General features: G+C 36.9%; 1 pseudogene across 1 annotated transcript; it reads right to left on the bottom strand.

The window, feature by feature from the left end:
• Positions 1 to 1,687: 1,687 nt before the first annotated feature.
• Positions 1,688 to 22,974, bottom strand: LOC149216027 ((R)-mandelonitrile lyase-like; annotated as a pseudogene). Its single transcript, XR_016250079.1, has 5 exons — positions 22,914 to 22,974; positions 22,141 to 22,782; positions 21,256 to 21,989; positions 1,929 to 2,030; positions 1,688 to 1,828 (listed from the first exon to the last, which is right to left on the bottom strand). The product of XR_016250079.1 is annotated as a (R)-mandelonitrile lyase-like (transcript).
• Between the last annotated feature and the right edge of the window lie 1,555 nt (positions 22,975 to 24,529).

Raw genomic sequence — 24,529 nt, 5'->3', positions numbered from 1 at the left:
CTGTATATTTTGGAGATAAAACGACATAAAACCCAAAGAATTCAATCAAAAAAAATGTTATGATTATTATCTCCCATTATCAATAATTCAGTGTCATATAAGTCCAACAGAATGAATACCAATAGCGGTAGAAACGCCATTTAAGAATATGCAGATTGAAGTCAATAGAAGCGAGTGTTGAAGACTTACCATAAGAGTGTTGAAGACTTACTATACACACTGAGAAGCAAAAAGATTACAGAAAAAGCCCACAATGGAGGTCTGTAGATAACCCTTTTTAACCCTTCTTAGTTCCTCTTGTTGCCCTTATTCATCTTACTAACAAGCACAACATTTTGCTCCTTCTCAATACCTGCAATAGTATTCAGTATTGTCTCCTTCTAGTTGAAGTCATTCCATAGCCTCTTAAAAATAGGAAGTTTTTCTGCCAGATGTCATAGCCAAAGAGTTTCCAAAAACAACAAGACCTATTTAATGCAATGGACATTGGGTACTAGCTCTTTACCCTTCACCTACTAATTTTCATTTTCAATGATTCTTTATACGTCACAATGCTTTTTGAATTTATGTCTTATTGCATTTGCTGGGGCAAATGCTATTTAAATATTTCAATGACTATCTGAAAGTACATGTACTAGGGAGAAGTCCTACATGTATGCGAGTTAAGTTATATATATATATGAATATATGATCCACCTATAATTATATGTGAATTTATATAAAGAACTAAGTTAAGTTATTTATATATATATGAATGATCCACATGTAACTATTGAATTTATATAACATTTAAATTAATTAATTAATTAAATATCCACATATATGAATGATCCACAACAATAAAAATATTCAAATAGTCAGTTGCAAATATCAAAACAGTGAGAAAATTTACACGATGTAAACTGGTAATAAATGATAGTTCACTTATTTAATTAATGAATTGCAAGTTATTGAATATGAAAAAAAAAGGAAAAATATGTTGACAAAACCAAGTAGTATATGCGACTACATCATCATGTGTATGTTCACAAAATTTGAGCACCTATATCTCATATGTATGTTGACAAAACCTAGTACTATATGCAATTACATCATCATGTGTATGTTGACAAAATTTGAGCATCTAAAATACTTAGTAGTTTTTTAAGGGTTGAACTTTGACTGATGCCAAATGCTTTTGGGTTATTCACATGTTTTCTCACATACGAAGAAGAAAAGGAATAACTATTCAAAAGTAGTTCAGTAGTTCTAGGTCATAACTCACTTATGGTAGATGAATTCATATTTGAACAAATGAAATAGGCAACAATGTTGTTCATACTTACTAGCAATGCATAATTACAATTTAACAAAATACCTCAATTTAACAATGAATAAAATCTAAATTTACCAATTTCTAAACTTTAACACACTTAAATTCAGAAATTTTACTTTAATTTAACTATATTTAAACTAAGTAAAAGATTAAGTATTATATAAACTAGTGTTTATATATAACTTTTTTTATCATTATTGCTTTAAAACAATGAAATAAGTAAAAAAGAAATTAATTAACTTTTATTTTAAAAGTGAAATGAAATTCCACTCCATACAATTCCAAGAAATACAAACGACAAATATGTTCTTAAATGGCACTAATAATCGAAGGTTAAAACTAAATCCCCGACATCTGCTCGAGCCTTTTTTATTAACGTGAAGCCAATACTTATAATAATAACAAAGACGCTGCTCTACAACGTACGACACGCATTGCTTCTGCCAATGTCAGCGAGGAAGAGGAAGGTTTCTTCATTCAGCCCACCCTTGTAGAATCTTCACTCCTATATATCTGCATTCACGCACCACACCAATATTATATTCGACATCCACTTCCGTTTACAGAGAGAGCGATGGAAACCACATTGTAATGTTAAAAATATTTTAATTACCTGCCGAGCATCATAGTGGTTGCCTGTGGGTTGGTGCCAGGATTGTCTCTGAACGTTCACGAATCCACAATCCTCAGGTTATGAACACCCTTCACCTTATACCTCTCGTTGACCAAAGACCCAACTTCACATCAACAAAGGTACAACTTGATGAATTTGCAGCAAAATTCGAGGACTTCCCATTGGTGTCTTGTCTATCTACCAGCAACATCACCAAAAGAGCTTGGTACTTGGACACTACTGCATCATGCCACATGACAAAAGCATCGGAGTTGCTAGGCAGTCTAATGGAGAAAGTTCCAACTCAAGTTGGAAGATACGTTGGAAGCCAAGGACATGTTGTTTGTACCAGAATTGTAGAAGAATTTCCTCTCAGTCTTGGTGATGGAGGACAAAGGATATGAGGTCATGTTAGAGAATGGGTACGTGCTCATCCATCAAGAAGATCCTAGCCTAGACACACTAGTGACCATTGAGGGTAGTGAGGTCAACTTATACAAGTTGAAAGGCAAACCTGTTCAGGCTTTGGTACATGAGTACATAGTAGTGACAACTTATGTGATTCGTCACACAGGAGGTTGGGACACTTGTGCTACACTGTTGCCAATCCTGAGGGACATTGTCACTGGTTTCCCAAATTCCAGTATTGACTAGCAGAGTGTTGCAAAGGGTGTGAACTTGGCAAGAATACCAAGGCTGTTTTCAAAGCAGCAACAGTAAGTCAATGGGGATCTTGGATCTCATTCATTCATATGTGCGTTTACCAATATTGGTGGTGCAAGTGTAAGAGTGTTGTACTATATCGAATTAATTGATGACTATTCCAAGAAAGCTTTAATCTTCTTCATGAAGACTAAGGATGAGGCCTCCAATTGGTTCAGGGTCTTCAAGGCCCAGGTAGAGAACCAAATAGACAAGAAGATCAAGGTCTTGAGGTCGAACAATGGGGATGAGTACACCTCCAATGACTTCAAGAATTTCTGCAAGGACGCTGGTATCAAGAAGGATACGATAGTCTCATCCAACCCTCTTACTAGAATGGGAGTCCAAAGAGAAAGAAACGGTCCATCATTAATTTTGTCAACGCAATGGTACATATCCAGGATCTGCCTATGTTTCTTTGGGCAAAAGCATGTAACACTGCGATATTTGTGCCAAACAGGAGTCCTCACAAGATATTGGGGGACAAAACTCCTAAGAAAACTTTCACAGGGTTGGAGTCAGAGATAGGAAACTTGAGGAACTTTACTTCTCCGGTATACATCCATGTGCTTGTGGGGAAGAGGAGGAAGCTAGAAAACAACAATCATAAACTTGCAATTCGAGAAGTCTACCTCAAGTAGAAAGCAGTCATTAGCTCTTTCCAATTATGTCAGGAGACCTAGGTGGTTTGAGCAAACATTGAGGGATACTCCTACGAGCACATTAAAGGAGAGCAAGCCTTCAAATAAATTTTGAATTAAATGACATTAATCAATAGCGTCACTGAAGAGGCAACAGACCAGGAGGTTTTAAGCAAAGCCATGGTGAAGGATGATGCATGGGACAATGTACCAAAATCAAAAGGAAAGCTAGTTCCAAAGGGTTCTTCCATAAGTACCTTCCTCACTAAGAGGGACTGTTGATGATGATAGTATCGTATAGATACTTCCACAAAGGCCTAAGCGTCTATACATGTGGAAGTCCTCCAAAGGACTTTTAATCTTAGCACATTACTTTAATTAAAGAAATTATTTAAGTAATTTCCTTTTTTACAAGAGAAAGTGAATTAATCTAATGCAATGCAAAGTAATTAGCATTAGTGATTAGATAAATCTCAAATAAAGTTGAGATCTAATCTTAACCATCACTCATTTGGAGATTATAGCTATGGATTCAAACAATAACTCAAACTTACAAAAGCAAGGCAAGGATAAGTGAAAAGACACATCAAGTGATCACAAGATAGTGAAATAGTGAGGATCTCAGTGATTGGGTGGAGAACATTCATTCAAGTGTGCAGATTCCATAGGAAGGGAACAAGAGGGGCAACAAGGGAAAAGAATCCAGCAGCCAACAAGATTGACGGACAGGTTTCGCAGAATTTTGCTGCAGAACTAAGCAGTAAAAAGGTTTTATTAGTTGGAAAGTTTCCAAGCTTTGTTGTTTGTAATTTTCTCAGTGGGCATTTAATTTGCCAAGAAGGAAAGCCTTATATGCTATAAAACTAAAGTTAACGGGCTACAGATGTGAAAGGCATAATTTTGTATGTGCATGTGTATGACATTGTAAAATTTTGCTTCCGTTGTTTTTATCTTCTATTTACCTATTAAAATTCCAACAATGTTGTTATTCAGCAAATCCACAATTAATAAATTTAGAAGTGATTTGATAGGTAATAAATTGCCAGTCGTCAAGGTTGATAAAATTAACACCCTAAGCAAAATAATCTCTATGCCTATCATCACAACAATTGGAAGGTTCAAAAATGTCATCTAACCCTATTTCGGATTTTCAACTTGAAGATGATACTAGTGTTATCAAAATCGGACTGAGTTTGTCTGAACTGGCCAGTGCGACTGGTTGGAGGGCAAAACTGGTTCGGACTGGCCTCAGGAACTATTTTTGGCAAGTCTGGTACCTAACCAGCAAATTTCACTGAACCAATCGGTTCGATAAGGCCACATACAACACAACACGAGGGGCTTGTTTTGATTTTTCTTTTTTCTCTCTTACTTGGCCACTGGCCCACAAAAATGGAAACTCCAGCCACTCTCAAACTTATTTAAAGTCGCCTCATCTATTTCACTCACACTATTCATTCAAGTTTCTTGAATATCTTGAATTGAGATGTTTGAGTGGGTTTTGGAGAGATATTTGCTATTTTGCAGGGCTGTTCTTGGGAGGTTTTTGTGCAGATTTGGGGAGCTGGTGGTTAAAGAGATGAGCTACAGAAAATTTGTTGAAGAAATTGAAAGTTTCTTCAAAAAAAATTGTCAAAAATTGTGGAGTTACTTTCAGCTATTTTTGGAGGTGACAGAAGGGGTTTTGGATAGATTTTTAGAGCAGATTTTTGCTGTTGTTTGGAGCAACAATTGTTCTCAATTTTTGGAAGGCTTCTCCAAGTATGTCAATGCACCTAATCATTTTCTACTTTTCTGTTAAAAAATGTTGTTTGTTTCTTTATGAATTAAAAAGAAACCTAGAGTTTTCTATGCAGATATCTATTTTAATTTTTCCTTGTTTTTCTCTTAGAAAATATTTTGTTTAACACTAGAAAGTAAGAATTGCTAGGGCTTTCTATGCAGATCTCGATTTAAATTTTTATTTGTATCTATCATAAATTATTGTTTTTCTCACCCTAGAAAGCTAGGGATTTCTATGCAAATTTCTATTTTATTTTTTCTTGTATTTCTCTTAATTTTTTTCCCTAAAAAGTAAGAATTGCTAGGGCTTTGCATGCAGATTCTTTTTTTGTTGTTCTATAGGTTGTCATTGCCCCTAAAAGCAACAATGATCCAACATAGTTACATTAACATTTGAATGATGATGGAAAATTCAAAAATGTTTGCAACTACTGTGGCAAGGTGATTGAAGGTGGAGGAATCCATAGAATTAAGGAACACAACTCATTGTAGAGGCCAAGTAGAACATTGTCAGAAAGTCTTTGATGACCTAAACAATCATATGATGGGTTTGATCAGAGCCTACCTAGCAGAAAAGAGCAAGAGCAAGAACAATAAAGTTAAAAAGGAGATCGACAAAAGTAAAAAATGATGATGCTCCTTTCATCAACCCTGATCTTGAAGCACATATCCCAAGTTTTGAAGATTCCTCTAGTTTCCCTATTAGACTTGGAGATGAGCTTCTGGCCCTAGTTCATTTACTTTGAGAAGGGCATGTGCAAGAAATCTTGACTATTTCTTTGTACCTCACACCACCCCTAGTGCCCAACCCACCATTGATACCAAACAGAAGAAAGTTGCTTGGGAATGCATTGCTAGATGGTGGTATGATGCAATAATACCTTTCAATGTTGCTAATTCTACATATTATCAACCTCTGATTAATGCTATGACTGCACGTGATTCAGGCTTCAAAGGCCTTGGTTTTCATGATATTAGGGGATCACTTCTACAAAATGAGGTCCAAAGAATAAAAGAGTACCTTACAGAGTACAAGCACCCATGGACCAAAATAAGATGCACAATTGTCTCTAGAGGATGGATTGATGGAAAAACTTACACCATTTTAAATCTCTTAATTGCTTGCCCAAAAGACATCATGTTTTTTAAATTTGTAGAAGCATCTAATCAAGTGAAGGATGTGCAATTACTATTCTGTCTTTTGGATGAACTGGTTATGCAAGTAGGGGTTGAGTACTATGCTTACTCCATAGGCCATTTAGAGCCTATATCTTGATGTATTTTGCTTCATAGATGCATTGCACTGGGTGCTATTTTGGTATTATGCACTCTTGCTATATAAACGGAAAAAAATTCATATTTGCATATAAATCGCTTGAATGTATATGGATGCACATGAATATATATGGGTTTTTTTAATACTTTAAGTATGTTTGGTCAATCTATTTTCATCTGGTTTTTTTACAGATTCCCAGTTCAAGGGGTCTACCGATTCAATGACCAGCCTGGTTTTGAATGTTGATAACATTGAAAGATACACTACTTTTAGGATCAGACAATCCAAAAGAAGTTGAAGTAATAAACAATGCCATCAAAATATTTAAGAGACCCATAGGCCAGACCATCTACCATTAACATAGACAAATCAATTTTCTTTCATGAATGTAAGCTTGGGACTGAAAAGGCAAATCCTAACAATGTTGGGACTGAAAAGGCAAATCCTGACAACGTTGGGACTGAAAAGACAAATCCTGACAATGTTGAGACTTAAAAGAAGATATTATGCATACGTTTTACCTGGGATTTCCTCTATCAGTTAAAAGACATATTGCAAAGAAATAAATAAATTCTACCAATAAAATAAGGAATGAATCAGCAATGGGGCAAACAAATCACTACCCTTAGGAGGCAGAATGTTATTCATTAAATCTGACATCTCGACCATGCCTGTTTATCAAAGTTCCATTGTTTTGGCACAAAAGAGAGTGATCAATGATATGGTGAGCATCTTTAAACAATTATTGTGGTAGAGAACATCCATGGAGAAAAAATACCCCAAAATGCTTTCCAAAATTTTCTCCAAAATGTTTTCCAAATTTTGCTTCAAAGATTCTAAAAAACTTGCCCAAGGATGCCTTCAAGTCTTTTTCTAAGGTTTGCACGAAATCCTTCAAAGAATTCTTCCAAAAACTGCTACACAAAGATGGAATTCTTCCAAAGTCTGCTACAAAATGATGTCTTCTAGTTTTCTTCAACGAGTCACCAAGTTCTATCCAAAAACACCTTCAAATCTCCTCCAACAAGTGGTCAAGAAAGCTAAAACAACGTTGCTACAATAAATCTTCAAGGTTTGTTCAAACTCTGCTCCAAGATCTGTTCAAAGTTTGCTCCAAGAGAGGATCCAAAGTCTGTTCAAAATGGTTCTTCAAGTCTACTTAAAACTCTGCTCTAAAACTCTCCAAGTCTACTTCACAAAGATTCTTCAACTTTGCTTCAAGGGACCACTTCTAGGGTTGCTTTCAAAGTGTTGGAAATAATACTGAGAGGGGGGGTGAATCAATATTATTAAGCCAAATATTCCCTTTTCAAAATTCAGAAGATATACGCTACTTCAGTTAGTCAAACCTGCGTATATACACAATTATGTAGAATGAAACCCACGTATACAATGCAAACTTATAATTTACTTTATCTTTCAGATCTTGATTATTAATCTGTGTATCTGAGTGAAATAAATAGTAACCAAACCAGTAAAAGCAGAACAGAAGACAGTCACACACACAAGAACACAAGATATAAGGTGGAAACCCAATGTGGGTGAAAACCACCTGCTGCAGTTCGTCTCTATCTTCTTTTAATTATAAACTTCTTTTTACAATGTACTGGTGCAGTCCTTTACCAGTACGCAGGCTACAACCTGCAGAGAGCTACAACCCTCTCTCGTTTTCCAGCTTCTCCTGGAAGGGAGCTACAACCCTCTCTCGTTTTCCAGCTTCTCCTGGAAGGGAGCTACAACCCCCTTAGCTCTTGTACTAGCCAAGATACTAGTACGTAGGTGTTGGCCTACTGAAGGCTACAACTTTCTCTTTCTTCCAGGGACCACGTTTCATAAATTTTCAGACTGGATCCATGAACATCAATCAATTTTCAGACTAGTGCGTATGCGTATACTTGCATGAAAGTGCGTACTGATAGTCTATTCCTACTGATATCCATCAAGCCTCCATATACGCGACTATCTCTGCACAAACCTGCGTATGTACGTGGATCCTCCTCAGGCAACTTGCGTACACCCATTTTTCTTTGAAATAGACAGGATTTAACAGCAAGATGATGCATCAACTACCCCCAGCTTTTGTCTGAGGTATTCAAAAGTCTCCCTGGGCAGTGGTTTGGTGAGAATATCAGCAACTTGTTCATTAGAAGGTACATACTCCAACTTGAACTTTTGTTCCAACACTTGTTCCCGGAGAAAATGATACTTAATTGGTATGTGCTTAGTTTTTGAATGCATGACTGGGTTCTTTGAAATGTTGATTGCACTTGTATTATCACATAAGATGGAGATAGGTGGTGTACAAGTGATTTGAAAGTCCTGCAAGGTTTGCATCATCCAAAGAAGTTGAGTGCAACAAGATGCAGCGGCCACATATTCCGCTTCAGCTGTAGATAAAGCAATCAAACTATGTTTCTTGCTTAACCAAGCTACTAATCTGGAACCCATGAATGCTCCACCACTTGTGCTCTTTCTGTCATCCACGCTTCCAGCCCAATCTGCATCTGTATAAGCATGTAGAGTGAGATCTGTATCTCTAAGATACCATAAGCCATAGTTTTGAGTTCCTTGAAGATACTTGAAAATTCTCTTTGCTGCCTGAAGATGGGTTTCTTTAGGATTTGCCTGAAATCTTCCAACTATTCCCACTGCATGCATGATGTCTGGTCGAGTACCTGTCAAATAAAGAAGACTTCCAATCATGGATCTATAGGTTGGTTGATGCACTGCTGCAGATTCATCGTTTGCACTAAGGCTGCGTCCTGTAACCATAGGGGTACACACAGGTTTTGAATCCTCCATGCCATATTTTTTCAAGATCTGCTTGAGATACTTGGTTTGAGACAAAAAGATATTGCCTTCATTTTGTTGAATTTGCAATCCAAGAAAGCATGTTAGTTCTCCAAGCAAGGACATTTCGAATTCTTTCTGCATCACCAAGGCAAAGCTTTGACTCATAGCTTCTTCATTGCTGCCAAAGATAGTATCATCTACATACACAACAAGTATTAGCAATTTGTCATTTTCAATTTTTATATAAAGATTGCTATCTACTAATCCTTTTCAGAATCCTTGTTGATGAAGATATTTGTCCAAACGATAGTACCAAGCCCTTGGAGCCTGTTTAAGACCATAGAGAGCCTTTTTTAGTCTGCATACAAGATTTGGATCATTCCCAAGAATAAAGCCATCTGGTTGCTAAATGTCCACTTCTTCTTCTAAGTCTCCATTCAAAAAGGCTGATTTCACATCCATTTGAAATACTTTAAACTTCTGAAAGCTTGAGAGAGCAAGGAACATTCGGATGGCCTCAAGTCTAGCAACGGGAGAAAAAGTTTCTTCAAAGTCTATTCCTTCTTGTTGAGCATACCCTTTACACACAAGTCTGGCCTTATTTCTAATCACTGCTCCATTTTCATTCAACTTGTTTTTAAAGATCCATTTTGTCCCTATGACATTCTTATCTTTTGGTCTAGGAACCAACTCCCAAGTGTTGTTCTTTTCTATTTGCTCAAGTTCTTCATCCATTGCCTTGACCCAGCATTCATCTTTGCTTGCTTCTTTTACATTTTGTGGTTCAGTGGAGGAGAGCAAAGCCAAATAGCTTGAGGCTTCTGCAATTGTTCTTCTTGTTTGTATACCTGCCTCTTTCTGCCCCAAAATTTGAGATTCTAGATGATTCTTCTGAACATACCTGGATGGAGTCTTCTCTTCTATCCTCATCTGTTCCTCTGGTGCCTCTTGAGGTTCTTCTTCATCATCGGTCTGATTTGGAGGGTAGTCTTCATCTTCTTCGATATTTTCATAATTTACTTGCCTAGGAATGTTTCCTTTTTCATCAACCACAACATCAATGCTGTCAACAATTCTTCCAAGTCTTTTATTGTAACATATATATGCTTTGTTGTGGGGAGAATAACCAAGAAGAATGCCTTCATCTGCTCTAGGTTCAAACTTGCCAAGATGTTCATCATTATTCTTAATATAGCATTTGCTTCCAAAAATTTTGAAATGTTTTACCGAAGGAGTCTCACCATACCAAAGCTCATGAGGAGTTTGAGTGCTATTTACCCGGACATTTGTTTTGTTGAGAATAACCACCGTAGCAAAAGCCGCTTCACCCCAGAAAGTTGTGGGAGTTCTAGACTCATAAAGCATAGCACGAGCCATTTGTTGAACCGTTCTGTTCATTCTTTCCACTACTCCATTTTGCTGAGGAGTCCTAGCTGTAGAGAATTCCCTTCTTATTCCATGTTCTTCACAAAAATCGAAAAATTCATTTGAGGTAAACTCCCCACCTCTATCAGACCTGAGGCATTTAATTTTGTGATCTGATTCGTTTTCAACCAAGGCTTTGAAAGATTTGAATTTTTCGAATGCTTCATCTTTGTGCTTCATAAGTCCTATCCAAACCATCCTGGAGAAGTCATCAATGAATAATATAAAGTATTCTTCTCCTCGAGGTGACCTTTTCCTAGATGGACCACATACATCTGTATGAACTAGTTCAAGAGGCTTGCTAGCTGATCCTTCCTTCTCAGGGAAGTTAGTTCTAGTTTGCTTACCAAACTGACATGATTTGCATATTGTGTTGTTTGGAATTTTGATATCTGGAAGACCACGAACTGCCTGGTATTTGCATGCTTTCCTTATTTGTGAAAAGCTTAGATGCCCCAACATCCGGTGCCATAACCAGTGTTCATCATCCTTGCTCAAATAGCATCGTTGTTGTCCTTCTTCAAATATGTATAAATTATTTGGAGTTCTTTTGCCTTTGATCACTGTTTCTCCTATATCAAGATCACGAACACTACATCCATTTGATCGAAATATTACCTCGGTTCCTTGATCGCACATCTGACTGACACTTAGAAGATTATGCTTCAAGCCATCAACATACAAAACATTTCCAGCTTTGACCTTTTCCTTCAATTGAGCAGTGCCTCTTCCTTTTATGACTGCAAGGGTATCATTTCCAAAAGAGACTTTCTTTCCCTTTTCTAAAACACTATATGATTCAAGCTTTTCTTTATCACCTGTCATGTGCTTTGAACATCCACTGTCAATGTACCATTGATTTTCCTGTCATTCTGCATAAAAATCTATCCCACATCTTTCTGGTTGTGGTTCCTTTATTCTCCATGTTCTGGTGCTTGAGGCTTGTTCCTTTGTCTGCCGAAACCTGCTCCTGCAACCAGAATCTTCATAACCGAAGTTATTACAAATAGAACATTCAATTTCATTTTCAAGGGCCGAAAAGTTATTATAGGTCCTTTTCGTAATTCCAGTCATACTTCTTTGTTTTTGAGCTTCTCTAGTCATGATTGTCTTATAGGAAACACATTGAGCTGCTTTGTGACCAAAGTTATGGCAAGAGAAACATTGGCCATTGAAGAAACTTCTGCGATTATCAAATCTACCAGCCATATGATTGTAGTTTCTATTGTCATCCATTCTTGAGGCAAATTGAGAAGATCTTACCTGTGGCTGATTGTAGCTTTTGTTCACCCTTAAGGTGGATTGCCCCTGATTTACCTGGTAGTCTTTGTTTATTCTTGATGTAATTCGTCCCTGTTTTACCTGGTGATCTCCATTGGGCTTTTGCACATTCCTCCTTGCTGCATCGAGATAACTCTTTGAGGTGGATGCTTCAAATGCTTCTCCATTATACCCCAGACCTGTCTTGATTAGTGGAGAACGCTGTACATTGATAATCTCATCCAGAGTTTCAGATCCTTTAACAAATTTAAGATTAAGAGCCTTTGTTTTCTCAATTTCTTTTCTAAGGCCAACAATTTCACATTCTAACTTCTCAAGAAATTTTTCTTTTTCATCAAGTTGGAATTGCAAAGTCTCAATGGTCACATTCTTCTCTTCTAAACATACTTTGAGTCTAGAAATTTCTTCATAAAAACCATCTACATCTATAGCATCCATGTCATCATCATCTTCAAAAGCCATTAAAAGTTTATAGTTATTACCTCGTTCATCTTCATCACTATTTGAAAGACCATCACTATCTTCATGAGTGTAGTAACTTTTCTTAGTTGCATTCTGTTTCTTGTTCCATCTAACAGGTTCCTTCCCTTTATCCTTATGAGGACATTTGGCAGCATAGTGACCGACTCTCCCACAAGCAAAGCATTTGAAGGGTAACTTACCTCTGAATCTTCCAGTACCCCGTTGAAGATTCTTGACAAAATTTGATTCTTCTTCCTCTTCTGATGCATGTCCTAACTCATAGTAGTCTCCTTTGCCTGAAGCCTTGAAAGTTGCTTCTCTCCTGTCTGATGGTCCTCCTTTCCTCATTTCATAAGCAGTTAGAATCTCGTGTAGCTGTGACATGGTAAGATTTCGTAGATTCTCCTTTTCCTCTATTGCAGAAACTTTAGATTCAAACCTAGGGGACAAAGATCTTAGAACTTTTTCAACCACAACAACCTCTTTTATTTCTTCACCCAAGTTTTTCATATAATTAACAATCTCATCTACACGAAGGAAATAGTTAGCCACACTTTCAACATTGTGCATTCTGAGATTTTCATACTGAATCCTGAGTGTTTGAAGTTTTGCTTGTTTTACCTGTTCATCTCCTTCGTAGCTCAAAACAATCTTGTCCCATATTTCTTTTGCAGATTTATACTGCATAACCTTCACGAATTCTGATTGAGATAGGCATCCTAATAGGGTATTGACTGCCTTTGCATTTGTTTCATATTTCTTCTTCTCAGCCGGATCTGTAGGAGTTGCTGATGGAAAAGTGTACCTTGTATCTATGATATCCCAGACTTCTGTACCAAGAGATTGAAGATAAGCAATAACTCTTACCTTCCAATATACAAAGTTTGTCCCATCAAAGATCGGTGGCCTGACAGATGCTTCTCTCTCGTAGTTGCTCATGATGATGGATCTTCCTTCAAGCGATTAAGCTCCTTCAGAAGGACCTGGATCTGATACCAATTGTTGGAAATAATACTGAGAGGGGGGGTGAATCAGTATTATTAAGCCAAATATTCCCTTTTCAAAATTCAGAAGATATACGCTACTTCAGTTATTCAAACCCACATATATATGCAATTATGTAGAATGAAACCCGCGTATACAATGCAAACTTATATTTTACTTTATCTTTCAGATCTTGATTATTAATCTGTGTATCTGAGTGAAATAAACAGTAACCAGACCAATAAAAGCAGAACAGAAGATAGTCACACACACAAGAACACAAGATATAAGGTGGAAACCCAATGTGGGTGAAAACCACCTGCTGCAATTTGTCTCTATCTTCTTTTAATTAGAAACTTCTTTTTACAATGTACTGGTGCAGTCCTTTACCAGTACGCAGGCTACAACCTGCAGAGAGCTACAACCCTCTCTTGTTTTCCAGCTTCTCCTGGAAGGGAGCTACAACCCCCTTAGCTCTTGTACTAGCCAAGATACTAGTACGTAGGTGTTGGCCTACTGAAGGCTATAACTTTCTCTTTCTTCTAGGGACCACGTTTCATAAATTTTCAGACTGGATCCATGAACATCAATCAATCATCAAAATTTCTGCTTTACCCAAACTCCTTTTCAACCGAACAAACTGATTCACAATTAACACTTCTCTGATAGCTGTACCCAGAACACAGTAATAGTGACCATATACCAAATTCTAAACCCAGAACACTGTAGCAACAAACAGAGGGAGCTAGATCACAATAAAATACATATACGCTACTTAAACAACCTGAAACGTGCATGTATACGCTCCTGTATGTGGAGCAACCTGCGTATATGCCGTTTTCCTTTGCTGAACCTGCGTGTATACGCGTCTTCGCTTCACTGAACCTGCGTACAGATCTATAAAGGATAATTTGCTATTTCAAACAATCAAATACAAGTTAACCCAGATCCCCAATAACAAAAGTTTCAGATCTAGCACAGGTGAGATATTCAATTGATTCCAAAGATGCTTTGCCAAATGATCTCCTCCCTCTTTTATAGTCTTAGGCCTTTCTCAATACCACGATCCAAAACCATAATAACACAATACCACGGGCTCAATACTTGGGGGCAACACTTCTGACGAGATACCATGGTCCAAAACCTTAGGTTCAAATACCAAGGACTAACTACCACGGACCAAAGGTAAGTTTTCCAACATATACGCACTTTTCCTTGCATGAAAGTGCGTGTATACGCATACGCGCCTTCGAAACATCCAACCCGCGTGTATACGCGACTTTGTCTAGATGAACCTGTGTATATGACTTTTCCTTCATTCTGAAAGCCTGAACTGAGATCTGTCACCAGATAGAGTTGCCATCAAGGACAACACCTATGCCATAGCTCCAATCCTGTACCATAATGCCAACACAAAGGTCTTCAAAACTAATCCAATGTCTGTCCAAAAAATAACCCAAAGTCTCCTCAAAAATTTATCCAAAGCCTACTCCAAATAAGGTTAAAAAACCAGGCCCAAATATACCTCTTTGCTTCAGAACCCAAGCTGTGACAGGAAGCCAAAACCCTGTCTCAAATTGTGATACCACAGGCCACAAAAGGGGGCCGAAGTTCTGGCCTCAGGGTCGAATTTCATAGGCCTTAGAATTTGTTTTTCCACAGGGCTGAAATTCACATAAAGGGGCCCAACTCTTGTCTGCTGTAGGCCTAAAAGAGGCCAAAATTCTGAGTTGTAGATAGGCTAAAATTCCTCCAATGCCTGGCCAAATTTAGGACTAGATATGTGCAAGAGTTAAGACAAGTTCTGTCCTCCAAGGATAGCTCAAAAGGAAACCTCAAAATCTGATCAACACTGAACAGTGTCACTATAAAGTTTAAACCATAACCCAAAACCCAAAGAAACCAGAAACCAAAACCAGTGCTTCTTCTTCACTTCACAAAGTTCATGAGATATGAGCCTATCTACCAAAAATAGATATATTTCAACATAAAAATTTAATTTCTCTTCAACAAGTTAGGAGGCATGCAAATACTCGTTGGAAAGGGCTTAAACTCCTCTTTAAGACTATGCAATTTTCTTCTTCAACTAGACATCCCTTTGGCATTAATAACAATTAATTTATCAACAATATGTTAGGATAACATGCTAAAGGGATATCAGAGGCTATTGCCAATTAAATGTTTTTTCACCATAGTAGACGGGAAGGCCGATCAAGTAAACACACTTGCCCCACAAGCAATCAACTATTATGGTTAGTAGGAGGGCCATTACCCCTCTAGCCACCCCATTGATATAAAGAGCACAGTATATTCGGGCTTATATGCTATCATAAACAAATCCTCACAAATGATGTAGCGTAGGATACTTTTTAGTATAGGTCAGTGGAGGTCTTTATAGTCATAGAAACAATTCCATGGAACCATGTAGGGATAGCATGGGAAAGGATAGCATAGAAACGAATTTAGAATTATTACTTTTGGGCCACACAAAGGAGGAGAGTAGAAGGCAAGCAAGCAAGCATACCTACACCTTTTCAAAGAAGAATTTAACATTTTTGTGGAAGATGATTTAGACCCAACATTGCAACATTCATTTGGTTATCATTGAAAAACTCAGGTTTCTAAGAGATATTGAAAAGCAGATGAGAGTGACTATATATCTTGTTTCAACATCCAGCAGCACTTGATTGGTCAAAACAAACAGTCAATTTTAGTGAAAGTGCACTTTTCCATAGGCAATTAAAGAAACCTCGAGCAAATGGCCAAAAGGTCCATGGCCCATAAATTATCAAAATTCCATCTGCATAGTGCAGAGTCAACTCCTTTTTCATGTCATTTAACTTATGACCTATTTAAAAACTAAGAGAGAATAAAAACCAAACCCAAAAATAATTAACACGAAGCCATAGGATCCAGCCCAAATTTGAGCTAAAATGAAAATCAGATGAGAACCATCCAAGAAACACAGGAGCACATCGCCCAAGATACCCAAGATATCCTAGAGTCTCTTTCTCCTTTTGAACAAAATACTATCTCCTACTCCAAGAAGATTAGATTCTGTTTTGCATGAATGGACAGATTTGGGTACAAGCAGTCCACAGTCTCCTTCGAACCCACCTGTGTCAAAGAGGTATAAATTAAAATTTGGCAATGCTTCTAGTGCAAACTCAGGTGAGCATACTGGTGGTGATATCAACAGAAATAATGAAGACCAAAAATAATTTTCAATTATCTGAAATTCAAATGGGAAGGCAACAAATAACCGAACAGAAATGATGTCAAGGGAATTAATTTTTGCAGATCCAATATTCTCTGTTCAATAGTAATTGAAGGATATTTTGAAACTATAGTTTATATATTGAATGAAACAGCATCCAGTAAAGATTGCTTCCCCTGAAATAAAGTAAACTGGATCAAAGGTCTAGCAATAGAAACAGACTTCTCTACAGAAGGAGTAGAAAGATTACCACTTCATTTGCAAACCAAGCAACAGAACTATAGTCTGCTCTAGCAAGTTCTAAACTGGATAGGAAACCCAGTGGAGTAAACGAACATACCCTTCAGCTGACAAGGGTGACATTGATTGTCTGCAGCCTCATTCAGAGACTCAGGAGCTTGACGACTGGTGGGATCAGAGATGCCATGAACAAGAAATTCAAAATAGATTTATGGATCATTACTGGTATCATGAAATGGTTTTTGTAGCCTGGGCGGGCCAGTGCTGCACCTGAAACGTGAGGATCTTTGCACTGAAAACCTCATGTGCTCAATGAAAAACAAAAGGGATGAGAGATGTTGTGCATCTATTAACAAAACGATTACAAGTCTTATCTACTATAGCTTGCATGGAGTGCCAGCTTACTGTATGGTCTACTATCTGCCCTATTTACTTACAGGTAGCTTTTATGATGATAAATATAGGATCAAAGCCTGTAAAGAGATCAGAAAACAAAACCAGTCTCTCAACCTGCTTCAAATCCTTTGTTTGTCATGGAAGTTCTGTTTCAGGATCAAGGAAGTTCTGCAATTCTGAACCCAGGAATATGGAGTATATAAAACGGAGGGAGAACCCCAGACATGGGCACAACCTGAACCAAAATCCTGATGGATTAATGTATGTACTATACCGGTACCAGATTGTCGGTCTGATTTAGATATAGATCTTTCTAGCTGCGCAAAAAAATGAACTAAGAGAAAAAAACACCAAGACAAAAATATAAGCAAATTACATTGAACAAGCTAGTCTCAACAGCCCAGCATTTCTTCATGATCAACTTCAAAGCTTTACAATGGTTGGACTGTACTTACAACCCACGTATTACCATAAGCAAATCTAATATTGAACTATGATCAGGTAAGGCAGCCAAGTTGATATCAACTGCATAAAATACCTATCAAGGTATCTCGATGTAGAGGAATCAGCTGTTACCTTGAAAGTGACACTTTCGAATATATGTAAGATTAGACAACCGTGCATTTGATTGAATGTTTTAGGATATCATGTATAGATCCAGCCAAATAGAGAACCTTAAATAATGTTGAATTTGAACACAGTTTAGGAATTCATACCTGGAATAGGATGTCTCTATAATGGAGTCCCGACTTCCTGTGCTTGCTTGTGCTGTCCATCCAATTTTACTCAAATATTTCTCCTGAAAAAATGCTTACAGCCATGCTTATGATGCGTGCTATCTCAAAACAAGGAAACTTGTGCTCCTATCATGCATCCTAAAGCTATTTTCTGACTGCATCCTGCTCTTCCTCATCCTCCTTGTTTTATCAGAGTCGATACGACAGAGTACTCCATACTCTCTTGTCTGCTCTTCCAATCACCAGGATCAGCAGATACACCGTTGGCACCATCCGAAGAAACACACTGAAGCTCCTTTGACGTCCTTCGCCTACGTTTATTCCTCCTCGTCCTTCTCTGTTCCAAATAGGATTCGGCTAATCATCTTCACTTTCCTCCAGCTTGTTAACCTTCATAACCTTCTATGTTCCAAATAGGATTCGGCTAATCATCTTCACTTTTCTCCAGCTTGTTAACCTTCATAAACGACGTTTCTACTGCCTGTAAACCGTAGATCTTTCTTTCTAACCTCTGGGTCTTCCAACCATTTTTCCGGAGCCTATGTACGATACTCCTGCGATTGTATAAACCCTTGTTGCTCTCAATAACACCTGATTAAGATTCCTCTTCAACTGAACTATTCCGAACAACATCTATGTAGCCATTTTCTCTCCAAACTTTAAGCCTCTCTCCAAATTTGAATTCAGAATATGTGGAAAAATTCGAAGAGCAAATGACCTCATGGATGTTGTTGGAGCAACCACTAAAACTTACGGGACAATACCACTATATCAAACGCCGTGGGTTTGAAGCACTGTTCTGCTCTGCTATAAACCCTATTGTTTTGAACGAATTCGCACCCATCAAGCAGTGGGAGTTCTCTTTGAGCGGCTTTTCATAGCCTACCTCCATTGATTCTCAGGGTTCTGAGTAGAAGCAGATTCGAACGGCAGACCAGACTGATTGGTAATACAACATTAAAACCTAGCCTAAGCAAAAACAAGACTGATTGGTATCACAATATGAAACCCTAGCCCAGCAATGTATATTTGGAGAATGTTGGTAATATATATGATTTTCAATTAGGTTTAAAGAGTGGTGGAAAAATTGGTTATTAGTTAGATTTTTTTAAATTATGGATCGATTAAATTGGGGAAAGAGAAAAGATTTGATTTTTATGTGCAATGAATTTAGGTTGGTTTAATTATTAATTTTTAAATAAATTATAGAAAAAATAATGGATTCAGAATATTATGGGAAAAACCATCAACTATAAAGTTTTTATTATTATTACTATGTTATCTCGAGCCAAAATGTTAAACATTACATCTTTACCTTTGAAATAGTCTATAGTTCTTAACCAGCCTATATCCATCGTAACCTCAGATATATCAAGCGTCGAGAGCGATAAAATCTCTCAATTTGTTTGCTCTCATGGGTGGGTCCATAGTTAAGATGGATCTATGTTGGTTCTTAGTAATATTATTTATATTATATATTTCACATTTTTATATATCAAAATATTCTCATTTTTTATTTTATTGAAACCTTGATTTTATTCCTATGGGAATCTTTTTAGTAGTAATGAGGAGAGAAGTTATCTCAAAACTAATGATAACATTTTTCCTCTTATAATTAATTTAAAAATTTATTAAATTGAATTAAAATTAAATATTTATAAAATATTATGATTGTGAAATAAGTTGTGTTTTTGGGGCCTATGGTATTGATAAGCCATGGTATTGGTCCATTTTATTGTAACAATCCCTATTTGCATGTTAATAATATCCACAATAAAGTGGGGGTAAATATTCATGGTAAATAATCATGTCATATTGTTATAAAATATTTTGATTGTGAAATAAGTTATGGTTTTTTGACATATGGTATTGATAAGCCATGGTATGCTAACAAAGCCTATACACAATATAATAACAAAATCAAAATATAACAAATTGACTTTAACTTTAACTTTTTGTTATTAATTGAGCCAACATTCAAATGTTTACATAGCTTTATATTACTTTTAACTTTTTATTTTTTACTTTTAATAAATTAGTCAACATAAAAATGTTAAATGTTAAACATTTACGTTACACATCTACCCTATACTAGGTTGACATTGACATTATATTAAATTTTTGAGACATGTTTTCGGCGATAATCACATCAAAATTCATTTGTCCATGCGTTTTGAACCAACAAGTGTGGTTCATCATTAGAACAAGAAAAAGAATCAGATCAAGGCAACAAGTTAAATAGAGAGACCAATCACTCCAACGGCCGGAAAGAAACGGCTACTTTTGACCAAAAGAAACGGCTATGTTAGTCAAGTCAAATGTAGTCGTTTCTTTTGGTCAAAAGTATTCGTTTCTTTCTAGCTGTTTGAGTGATCGGTCTCTCTATTTAATTTGTTGTCTTGATCTGATTCTTCATCTTGTCCTAACAATAAACCACACTTCTTGGTTCGAAACGCATCGACAAATGAATTTTGATGTTATTATCATTGAAAACATGTCCCAAAAACTTGATATGGATCACAGAAGTCTTAATTCAATAGATTAAATTTGTTAAATGTTAAACATTTATGCTTCACATCCACCCCATACTGGGTTGTAGAGCACCTCTCAACATAATAAAGTTTTGAGTTTTTGCAAAATATTGTTTACTTTAAGTATCATCTAAAATAAGGGGAAGTGTTTTATAATTTTTTTATGGATACACATTTCTCTTCAAAACCAAAAATGTAAAAGATAATATAGATGAATCTTTTGGATGAGCAATTAAATTGCAACCAAAGGTGGTCACTAATAACATATATGGGACTAAGGCTAAAAGATACTAGAAAGTACATAACTCCACTAAAGATAACTTAAGCAATGACGATAATGAAGATTGGCTTTATTATGGATATTATATAAGTTACAGCGACTTTTTGATCCTCGAAGAAGACCTAAAACCTATTTAAATTAGCTAAGAAGTCACCTTCCTTGAACAAAAGGAAACATGTATAAGGAGTAGAAGTTTGTCACCTTAAGAAGCACTAGCAAGTCATTTACAGGGAAAGTGTTTTTTATCTAGACATAGATAACACCTAGTGATGGTTGCCCTCACTATTATTTGACACTTAGTCATGATAGATTTTGTCGCCTTATGAAAATAAATGAATAATAATAAAATAAAAAAAAGAGGAGGAGGATATATTGGTGGAGTTTATTGATTTGAGAAAAGTTACAATGTGTCAAATTAAGAGCACATTTAAATGTAATTTTTCTTTATGCATTACTTTTTTTATTGGAATGGAAAGTGGCATCCACCCATGGTAGTTACCCATGGTATTGTAAGTGGCATCTACCTATGGTATTTATCCACCCAAAGCATTGTAAGTGGCATCCACCCATCACCTTATACCTCTCGTTGACCACAGACCCAACTTCACATCCTCCATGGTAATGACATATTGTGTTCAACGTATCACGGCAGAACTGTGCCATGGCTGCGTCGTCCGATATGTTCTTTGGCAACGTTGGCCCAATGAAAATGAAGTCATGAGTGGAATTAGCATTAAATCTATGCAGAGACGGTGAGTTGAGGAGTTTGTCTATGACCCTCACGCCCTGCATGCATCTCTGGAGGTCCAGAGGGTGAGAATAGTAGTTGTATCGAACAGACGGATTGTCTCGAGGATCCCTGCTGCGTAACTGCAAATAATGGAAATGCCAACTTCTCACCAATTATTTCAGTGTAAACGACGTTATTATTGTTGGGGCCGTTTGGGGATGCACTGCCATTTACAAAGAAGCTCGCGTACTCGATGTAATTTTGAGAGGCTTTAAGGATACCCACTACTTGTATGGTGTAGAATTGGTGAGATAGCCAGTTTACGGATGCACGCGGGTTGTCCTGAACCCTTTGGCCTACCATGGGCGCATCTAGAACTAGAGGAATATTGAATTCTTTTAGATGTTCGGATGGGCCAATTCCGCTCAAGAGGAGCAGCTGGGGGCTGCCTAAGGCTCCTGCAGTAAGGATTACCTCGCTGGAGCTTGACGTTTCATTGAGCAAAGCTTGATAAGACCGACCATGGCGGTCCATGAATTCAACTCCACTGGCTCTCGGCTTCCGAGAGGAGCTATCCTTCGCTTCTGCATGATCCAATTCATTCTCAAAACACTCAATCTATATTTACAGATCTGGATACCAATCTATTAGTCTAACCTTTATTATCAACAACTAATGTGTAGGAGAAATATAAAACTAGAAACATTAATGTCATCATGTGTTTGAATGAATTACCTTCGAACAGAATCCTGCTGACGGTAGCATTCAAAAGGTCTACCATATTGTTGGGATTGGCAGACCTGAGAAGATCTGCTGCTGTGTGTCTTATGCCTCTATTGTCGAAGGTGGAGCCACTAATCTTCGTTCCCTCCACATGATCCAACGTATATCCATTGTAGGGAAGAACCCCTGCTTCCAGGAGGCCGTCTCTGATAGCCGACGACCAAGGCGACATTTGGTAAGGTTTGAAGGCAACCTGCTTCTCCACCCATTCATACGACTCCTCTACAAGTCCCTCACCCCATCCCATATTACGAACATATTCGGAGCTAGCCCTGCTGTAGAAGCCTACATTGATAACAGTTCCGCCTCCCAGGACCCTCCCTCTCGCATTACTCACTCCATCCTCTGAAAAAAACGCCTGTGCTGGTGAAGTGTAATTGTCGGTCTCAATTAATAGCTTTCCAAATGCATCGGCGTTCTCGATGTCGGGATCTCCATAAGGAGATCCTCCCCTCTCTATTACCAAAATTGAATACTTGGTAGACAACGTTGCTGCCGAGGAGCAGCCAGTCGTTCCTCCTCCAACGACAATGTAATCATATTTTCTTGCAGCTGCTTTCCCCGCATCTATAGTCATAAACGTAAACGGAACGCCTGCAAATCACCATAGCCCAACAAAACAAAACAAAACAAAGAAGAAGCCATTAATTCAATCATATCATCAACTATATATAGAGACATTAATCCAATATGTTCATACACGAGGGTGTTGTACTTGTCGCTGCCTAAGTCGAAGAGGATAAGCTGCTCAACATTATTAGCATGATGAGCAGAAGCAGAAGCCATGCACGAGTATTCACAACCCTTATCATCGTCATCTCTTTCACCAGGAATTCAACTCCACTCTCTTTTAAGATGTGGTTCTATTTTAGAGTGTGTTTGAGGCTATTTATAAGCGTTTCCAACTTTGCATTTGGAATGTGGGGTCCTGAAGCTGAACTAAATTAATCCGTGGAGTTGACGGAATCCGTAGGTTAGATATCAGTGATATCTACAATTAATTTCATCAGTTATCGTTGACAATTCACTACCTCTTATAAATCATGTTACGTGATCCTTCACAATTCACTTCAATCTTCTCATGTAAGGAAAATGAAATGTCCCTTTCGGTTTCGGTTTTGGCACACGCAATTTAACACACTGAAAAACGCAAGATGTCTCCCCCGTTACGTAACCTCTGATTCAACCACGAAAAACAGGTACAACTACAACGACGCAATAAAGTTTTTTGGGTTGTGAATTTGTTAGTAAAATCCCTTCCATTCCCTCACTTTTGATACGTATAATGGGAACATGCAAAATGGGAATGGAAATCAAAATTTATGATTTATTTAGTATTTTTTTGGTTGGGTTTGATTCATATTAAACTTTAATTTTGAATTTCATATATTTTAAAGATCTTTATGGCTTGATGTATTAATTATTCAATATGTAATATTAATTATTTTTAATTTAATAAATCAATTTTAGTTATCGAATAAATTGAACTATAAATAAAAGGTTATTGGATTAAGTTTTTAATCTATTTGCTTTATAAATATTATTAAATTTCTTTTGAGAGACACTCATTACATTATGTTATAGAAGTTAAATTCCTCAATATATTTATAATATAAATCATTATCTCTCTTTTTTAAAAACGTATAATATAAATCATTACCTTTCTTTTCTTAAACTTATTAGTAAAGGTAAAGCAAAAATGCTTTCACCATAAGAAAATTAAACAAGCAAGTTGAATTAAAAGTGTTGTATTAAGTCTTTTGGTATGCTACACATAAACTTTTCTGCCTACATAATAAAATAGGCCAACTCTCACAACGTTCTACTGTAGGGGCACTGGGATATTAATCATTCATGTGATCAAAATATTGCTAGGCCAATTTCACAAAGTGTCCATAGCAAACCAAGGTAACATGAATGTTGGGCCTACAAAAAAACACAACTATACTCTAGAAAGAAAGAAGTCAAATGTTACCATTGTAACAAGAAAGGACATATTTCCCCAAACTGTCGAGACTTACAAAAAGACAAGAAGAAAGATAAACCAAAGAGAGGTAAAAAGAAAATCTTCTACAGAAATAAATCTGGAAAGGTAAATTATTTGAATTTGCTTGAAAGTTGAGAGGAAATCACTAGTGAAGAAGAATCATATTATGTAAATAGATTTAACTGTTATTCTAACACTTCTGATTCTGAGGATGAATATTGTAATGATCCCCATTGTGGAGAATGTTTCAAAGATAATTTTGATTGTAGCGACCCAAATGTCTACCAGTGTCACTCCCTAAATATGATGAAACAGCCAGAGACAGAAGAACAAACGAGAAATTTGTTCGCACAA

The sequence above is a fragment of the Pinus tabuliformis genome, chromosome 1_1 (assembly GCF_031772625.1).
Source record: "Pinus tabuliformis cultivar Carrire ecotype Pingquan chromosome 1_1, CPIR1, whole genome shotgun sequence".
NCBI classification, from domain to species: Eukaryota; Viridiplantae; Streptophyta; class Pinopsida; order Pinales; family Pinaceae; genus Pinus; species Pinus tabuliformis.
Note: the sequence above shows the minus strand (reverse complement) of the source record. Positions and strands in the feature narration are given on the sequence as shown.